Source organism: Saccostrea echinata, unplaced genomic scaffold (assembly GCF_033153115.1).
Source record: "Saccostrea echinata isolate AGI-Se365-2 ecotype Australia unplaced genomic scaffold, CSIRO_AGI_Sech_v1 ptg000006l, whole genome shotgun sequence".
In the NCBI taxonomy this organism is placed as follows: Eukaryota; Metazoa; Mollusca; class Bivalvia; order Ostreida; family Ostreidae; genus Saccostrea; species Saccostrea echinata.
In genome coordinates, this window is record NW_026889755.1 from 4,055,215 (window position 1) to 4,064,279 (window position 9,065).

The window sequence follows — 9,065 nt, forward strand, 5'->3', positions numbered from 1 at the left end:
TCAATGTGAAACTTTCAGGGATTATAGATCTTGATAAATCCTAGCCAGGACATGACCTTTCGTTCGTCGTCGGTACTTCCTGTCGTTACCGGATGCAAATTTAAAAAGTTGAATTTTCTAACTTTTTTGTCTTTCAATATTTTTCTTTTATATTAGTAGGATCAAAAGAGGCATTTCCAAAAAGGCCTAATATATACTTTGTTTAAAAATTGATCAATCCAAACTCTAGATATTCGCATTTTAAAATTTGAAGCGGGGTCCAAAATGGTTGCTGTCTCGGTAAACTCCGACGAGCAGGTCGGCACTTGGAGCTCCTCGGGTGGCTTGTACCTTGCACAATAACCTCCAACGTCAGCGGTGTTCTATTATTTCGGGTTTAATCCCGATTATGTCTGAATTTTCTTTCTCATTTTTTTACCTGTAATTTACGTTTTCATCTTTATAAATGATGTTTTTTTTCTGTGTGAATCCTGGGCTATTTTCATTTGTTTTATATAAATCCTTAAAAATCCTTGCATTTTTGAAGGACCTATGTTATATTTTACGGACATTGGTAAGTCAAAGTTTTCCTGAGAAAAAAAAGGTTAAATACATGGGGTTTTTTTCACTTATGAAATAGTGATTGAGAGTGATCTCCCGTGTAGAATTCTCTAAGCGGTGAAAACCAATAAAGCATACGTTTACAGAGGTAAACAAAAAGCACGTGTACTTCCTTCAAGGGGTAGAATCATCTATACAGCAAGAAAGAAAAGTAGTAATGGCTTCTTTGTAAATTGTATTCAGGAGACAAAGAGTCAACAGGTCGTCATTTATCATAGTTATGCTTAGTATGCTGGGAAAGGCAAAGATGTGATATATGCTGAAAGGTAGACCGAATGGGATCGGTTTCTAGGTTGTATGAAGGAAGCAGCATTTAGTAACTACGAATAAAAATTGAAATAAATCCATGCCAATATTTTCATGACAATGTGTTTCAATCAATTACATGATAGAATCAATCAACCAGTCTGACTCCTTCGACCCTTATGAATAATATGTACAGTACCAACCAGACCCAACCTGACACAAAGCGGTCCCAGAGCAGTCCCACAGCAGTCCCAGTGGGCGGGGTTAATTAATTTAATGGACGGAGTTTACTCAGAAATGAGATTACCAATAAACAATGTAACTATAAAAGGCAGTTGAAATTGATGTTCATTTCTTTCTGAGTAGTATCAACAAATATTTACAATTCTTACACGACAGTCATTTCTGAACTACTAAGAAAATTACAGTACGCGTATAGAAATAAATAATTATTATTGAACAAAGAAGACATTCACACCCATTAATAACATGAATATTTAAACACAATTATTTGGTATATTTATTTTTCACCAAAATTAATCATTATGTCATTATGTTCCCATACTATACTCTGAATGTATTTTCCTAAGTATTGGAGCTTTTGAAAAATTCTTTGATAAATTTTGCCGAGTATTATATTTCAGCCATGATTATTTTCAATGACTTGCCAATTTAATCATTAGATTTTCAGTTTTAAGTGTTTTATTATATAAATGTTCAAGTGTTCATCTGTAAATCACGCAAATGGAACCCTCAGACTATATTCAAAATGAATTAACCCCGAAATAAATTTATACACAATTATTGAAACAAAGATTTTTTTGTAGTACATATAGATTGAAATTAGTGTCATTGTTGACCAGCGTGTTCAGTGATGTGTAACACTGATACCCAAGTAACATGCATTGACTTTCTGCTTATTATGCCCAAAGGCGATTGAAATCTCAGGTGTTGACACCATTTTATACCATATTCTATTGCTTTTTATTAATCGGCCAGGTAAACACAAACAAAACAAATAAGAAATAAGTCCCAATTCCCGATATTTTGGAGTGCTTTTTTAAGCATGGTATTGCCTTTTTCAATTAAGAAAAAAATCCAGTACAGAACATCCCTCTGAATATTTTACTGATATGACAAGTTTGTTTGGTTTTTGTTTGTTTTTTTTAATGGTGCTAATGCAAACTTTGAGTACATAATTTAATAGTATTAATTTATTAAATAGGCCTAGATATTTTCTTTTAAATACCTGTATTGAAGTTTAATTCAAGGGATAAAAATCATTCCCTGACTTCCCTTTTTAACTACTTTCATTTTTAAAAATTAATTCTAGACTACAATTCTGTAAATTTACAGCCCCTGAAGACATTTACTAATTACATGCAAAACTATCTCTAATTATTTAAATTTTGTAAGAAATACTTTTTTTTTGGTTTGTTTGTTTGTTTTTGTTTTTTTATCTTAAACACCTCTCTGCAGAAAGTAAACAAAACAACAACAGAGAGCCTGCAAATTCAGAATACAGAAGGGGTGGAGCTATCTTGTCACTCAGAACCTTTTTCACGCTTGAGTGAACAAAGCAGTCCCAGAAAGCAGTCCCAGGGACGGCTGGGACTGCTTTCTAGAGCAGTCCCACAGCGGTCCCAAAGCAGTCCCGGGGACTGCTTTCTGGGACTGCTTAGGTGTCAGGTTGGGTCTGGTTGGTACTGTAATTATAGCTGTTAAGGGAAGTAACTCAAAAATAGAGATTGGTGACGGTATGTCCTTGTCTTGTTTCTATATTTACATTTTCAGCTAAAATATCTAGAAGTCGTAGGAAATGAAAATACAATGATACATATAATTGTATATATAAAACAAAAAGCATATGAAATAAGTGAGTTTTGGAGAAATATTATGGTGATAAATTATGTAGGTCCCTTTTAACAACATTTTACATAGGAAATGCATTGAGAATTGCAAAAACAATGATTTAACAAAAAAAAAAAAGGTTGGCTTGGTAGGTTAAACAATCCATAATATATCCTGTTATTACAATTAAAACTACTCAAGGGATCTTGAAAATTTCTATACAAGAAGTTGTCTGAGCAAGAACTCGAAAACGGTAAGAGATTAAGACAACAAACTTATATCAGCAACAGTCCTTAAGATGTAGGCAAAACCATTTGGGTTCAGAGCGTCAGCCGTCACTTCCAGTCGTCACAGGAAGTGATAAAAGAAATAAAAATTTTAACTTTTCTTTTCTTAATTAAAAATTGCATCACTTTATTGCATTTTTTTCGCAGATTCGAAAAATGTTGGTCCCATCGGAAACAAAAACGACAACTTCTGGTTATAAGAGAAAAACTAAATAATTCGAGTATTTTACTTCCCCATTAATATTCTTTATAGATAAAATATTTGAAGTGAATTTTAAATATGTTATTCAGAGTGCAATTATCTAGAGTAACCTTGAAAACGTCAACTTTCGGTTAAAGGAGATAGCACGTTGTATTTGCACGCTGACGACCAGAGTTAAATTTCCAGAGAGTCTGAATTTCTTTAATCACTTTTTCAGCTTGAATTTTCGTTTTTATTTTCAGAATCGGACGGAAGACCTCTCATTACTCGCAATGGGTTTCAGGTTTTCTATATGATCTATGTAAAACTTTCTATCCCCCAATGGGCCCCACCCAACCCCTGGGGGTCATCGTTTGAACAAAATTGAATCTACACTACCTGAGGATGCTTCCATATCAAAATGACTAATCATGGTTTGCAGTTCTTCAGAAGAAGATATTTTCCTATATATTTCTATTTAAGACTTTGATCATCCATTGTGGCCCCATCCTACCCACGAGGGTCATGATTTGAAGAAAATAGAATCTACACTACCTGAGGATGCTTCCACATAAATATGATCAATCAGGGCTTTGCTGTTCCTGAGAAGAAGATTTTTAAAAATTTTCCTATACATTTCTATGTAAAACCTTGATCCTCCACTGTGGCCCCACCCTACCTCCGGGGGTCATGATTTGAGAAAATTTGAATCTACACTACCTGTGGATGCTTTCATATAAATATGAACAATCTGGGCTTTGCTGTTCCTGAGAAGATCTTTCCTATATATTTCTATGTACAAATTTGATAGTCCATTGCGGCCCCACCCTATCCCCGGTGGTCATGATTTGAACAAACTTGAATCTACACTACCTGAGGATGCTTCCATATAAATATGACTCATCATGGCTTTGCTGTTCTTGAGAAGAAGATTTTTAAAGATTTTTGCTATATATTTGTATGTAAAACTTTGATCCTCCATTGTGGCCCCGCCCTACCTCCGGGGGTCATGGTTTGAACAAACTTGAATCTACATTACTTGAGGATGCTTCCATATAAATATGACTCATCATGGCTTTGCTGTTCTTGAGAAGAAGATTTTTAAAGATTTTTGCTTTATATTTCTATGTAAAACTTTGATCCTCCATTGTGGCCCGCCTTACCCCCGGTGGTCATGATTTGAATAAACTTGAATCTACACTACCTGAGGATGCTTCCACATGAGTTTCATCTTTCCTGGCCCTATGGTTCTTGAGAAGATTTTTAAATGATACCATTATTTTTTCACTTATTCCTAATTATCTCCCCTTGAAAGAGGACGTGGCCCTTCATTTGAACAAACTTGAATCCCCTTTACCCAAGGGTACCTTGTGGCAAGTTTGGTTGAAATTGGCCCAGTGGTTCTTGAGAAGTCGAAAATGTGAAAAGTTTACAGACAGACAGACAGACAGACGGATGCCGGACAAAATGTGATCAGAAAAGCTCACTTGAGCTTTCAGCTCAGGTGAGCTAAAAAAGTATGATCTTACTGCAAGGAGTGTGAACATTTCAGAAAGCATTATTTTTAATCTCTCATAACAATTTCATATTTCCAAAAAAATACAGGACCATATTTGTATTCTTTACACGTGCCTAAAGCAGCGCCAAAAATGGCGGCTAGCAAAATGCCAGGGGGAAAAATTACTACAGTACGGGAAATTTTCCATTTTCACAATTGGGCACTAGTGAGGTAAACATGTGATATAACAGCTATTCATTAACAAGACACTATTTCTCAGCAGGTTGTGGCCACGGACCAACTCCCGTCAGCTTCCAGCACTAAAAGAGGCTTGTGTAACTATTCCGCAATCTGAAATAATCTCGTCAGTACGTAAGTCGTGCCGAGGATAGTCACACGATGCTACAATTTCAAATAAAAACACTAAAGGCATAATGTTGAATGACATGGTTTTTATTTTTTTCTGTACATCTCCAACTCTATCCACAATTGCTTCATTACCATAATTCTCCTTTCTTCTTTTTTTAATCTCCAATATCAGATTCCTAGATGGTATAAAAATATTCTTTCTTACATATAAAAACATATCTGGCAAAAAATAGGTAAATATATCTTGCATAAAATAGATGTTAAAGTTAAATGACTCTGTATTAAAAGAGGTAACTTTCATCTGAATAAATGATTTTTATTCCCTCGTTAACTTATTGTTTTACCTTTCAAATTTGTATGAGGAAAGTGTGCTAAAATGGTAATCTAATTAATTACATATCATTAACGTTATACCTAACTTTCTGGGAATAAACAGAGGGATATCACAATAGACTTTATCGAAATACAGAAAGTAATTCTTTAATCCTTTTAATGCAAAAAACTTTGCTAATGCCAAAAATCTTCAAAAAGTGAAGCAAGACCCTTTTATTGAGCACGATTAGATATGACTGGCCGAATAACTACACGGACAGTGATTTTTGTATGCCACATCCCAAACTTCGTTTATGGGGGGAATGGTCCTTTGAGGTAATGATATAAGAGGTGCTTAAGGTAGTCCGATCCTCAGGTTAATAAATCAGCAGTAAAGTAATTGAAAATGCTCACAAAAGTGTCTTTGAATTTACAAAGTAATGTATATTTACCCAAAGTATTTCTTCAAAGTTAAGCGATATATTTAATCATATTATATAGGAAAAATATCAATTCTCCCATATATATTAAGGAAAAGCGAAAAGAATTATCAACTTTGACTTATCTTACTGAAAATTGATCAACAAATATATTTTAGGTTAAAAAAAACTATAGATACCCAGGCATTCTGAGAAATTTGCGTGTTTTATACTTATTCGGCATTCTATGTCTTCTATTTCATTTTTAAAAAATCCTATTTCTCTAAAACTGTAATTATTTTTTTTACTTTTATAGGGTACAAATGTCAACTTTTAACATAACCCTTTCGTTGACTTCAAAGAACCTTGAATCGTATTAAGATACATAAAATGAAAATGTCAAGCTTCAAGCTTTTAAAAATCAATAATTCACCAAAATAAAGAAAAATTACATTACTGACAACTTGATTTTTGAGAAAAATATAAATGTTCCATGAACTTTAAAAATACAGATGTATATTCAATTTGTTTTTTAGCAGAGAAGTGTCCTCACCTTGTACGCCCTTATTTTTTCTATCATTTCCCAGACACTGCCGAAGAAAGTACAACTAGGGCGTGAAAGTTGAAGAAATTGGGAAAGGTCTCGTGTTTTAAAGAAATGTCTATTGGATTAAAAATCGTGTTTAAATGAACACTTTCATTCAATTCCTTCCCGTTTAAGCTCCGGGTTTAAGTTTTGGTTTGTATCAAATACACTGTAAAACAACTTACTTTGCACACCTTGTACCAATCCATCAACTTTCTTGCTAGGAATTTTTCTCGAAAATATCAAATGTGACCCTTTTAAACCTGTAAATAGAACATATCAGATAATTGGGTTTTTTTAAATTTCTATTCAAATATTCATATTTGAAGTACTAAGCCTGATCGTATGCTTTTGAAACTATCCTTTTCGCTGCCATAATATTCTTTTCATAATATATTGCCAAAGACTAGCACGACATAACAGCATTCCAGGTAACATAGCTAATCAACTTGATTTGGTCGAAATGTTGACATTTCTAAGGCACATCATGTTTTGTCTTTGAAAAAAACTTTCTTGCATAAAATAACTGTGCATGCATTTTAACACCACAAACAAAATTAAGATAAAGCTCAACACGACTCGTAAATAGGCATACGCCACTTATGTTTTCCAACCTCCAATTTCAGCACTGGGTATACCTTTTGCATTCGTTACACCTGATTGCTTTAAAGTCAAGGGTACCTGTGAGGAATGGACGACACGTGTTCGTGCTGGTTATCTTGCTAATACCTTTGTTTACATTTTACTGCAGTTTAATTTACGTCTATTTTTGTTTGTATGCTGCAATGACCAGTGCAAGTGTTGTAAGTTTCTTTGATATCTTTTTCTCCTGCCGTGGAAGAAGCACATAGTTACTCTCCTTGCTACCGAGTGTTTTACAATACATGTAGCTTTGTAGCATACGTCCGTCTACACAGGTGAAAACTGATTACACTGAAAACATGTCTAAGTGAACGGCTTATATAGGGGTCTCAGATATAGCAACATAATAAAAAAATAAGCGGACAAATTTCTTTAATGAAACGTGTTGAGCTTTAAACTAATACATTTTATTGCAATTTATGTGTATTTTTGTTTGTATGCTGCAATGACCTGTGCAAGTGTTGTAAGTTTATTTGATATCTTTCTCTCCTGCCGTGGAAGAAGCACACGGTTACTTTTCTTGCTACCGAGTGTATTACAATAGCTTTGTAGCATACGTCCGTTTACACAGGTGAAAACTGATTACACTGAAACCGTGTCTAAGTGAATGGCTTATATTGGGATCTCAGATATAACAACAGAAGAAACAAAATATGGCGGACAAATTTCTTTTATGAATCGTGTTGAGCTTTAAACTAATCAAATAATCACATTTATTATTATGATATTAAGGTCACTACGATTTTTGTAACGATGAAGGAACTGTCGTCAAGACTATCAGTAGTCCGAAATATCTGACGTTTTGCAGGCTTTTTTCACGATTTCGATATTTTACGTGCCAGGAAAACGTCAGAACCGGCGCCATTACGAAAACAGGAAATTTCGCCGTCTCCAACTCCGGATTTTCGATACTTGCGAACTGAATTAAATCACAGGCACTTGGGGTATGGAACCCCCCCCCCCCTTCCATTGTTTTTTTTTAAATCTGGGGTCGAGTCACCTTTTTCCTATTTTTGTATTCTAATATGTACTGTATGTTATCAATAATGTAACTCTTTTGTCTCTGTAAGCTGTTTTTAAATATATCGTTTTCGACTGATACATAAAAAGAGAGAAGGCTTGCAACTCTTTTCTCATCGTCTGCCTCACCTCGCTTAAACTTCGCCTGATTATTTATCGAAAGAATAAGAAAACATGGAATATGCATACATCAATAAATTCGTTATACATTCTTCTTCCTTTTCATATTTCCATTTAATTTTTATGTGCCCCCGATTTGTAAATATTTCGATTAAATCACCTGCATCTAGGGTAAATTTTGTTGATGTGCACCAGCTGGGACGGAAGTGCCCGGTATTTTCGGGTATCATCATTACGTGTAATGTCATTCGGAACATTAAATGCGAGAAGGAATAAATCCCGAATTTTCTCTTCATATAATATAACATTTAACGGTAAGTTCTGTGAATAATAAGATAACTTTAACTAGCAGATTCTAATGGATGAAAATTAACTTTTAACAAACAACCTAGACAACCAAATTTCACAATATTGTTATTGCAAAGCTTGGAATTTTTTTTTAATGCAGAACATTTATAAAGTTAGAGTTACCGTTATTGCACTTCCGTCCCAGCACTTGGTAGCGACAAAAATAACTGTGTGCTTCTTCTAATGCAGGAGAGTAAGATACTAAAGACACAACAGTTGCACAGGTCAGTGCAGTATACAAACAAGTTAATCAGAGAATTTGTGTTCCCCGCTTAGGGAAAAAAAAGAAGAGCATGCGCAGTTCGGAGGGGGTTCACACTGCCCCCCCCCCCCCGTGTTTGTAGAATTATTAAATGTATACATGTATATTGAAGCAAATTAAAAAAAATGCCAATATGGATATAAAGTTTTGATTGCTTTTTCTTTTATATATGTATAGAAGATTCTTTTTAATATACAGAATATTTATCACACTGTAATAATGATTTTATGAGTTCACGCCAGACATCTTGATAACTTTTTTCATTTTACATGTTGAATAGTATCATTTAGTAAATCCAAAAAAAAAAAGAAAAGAAAAATAGAA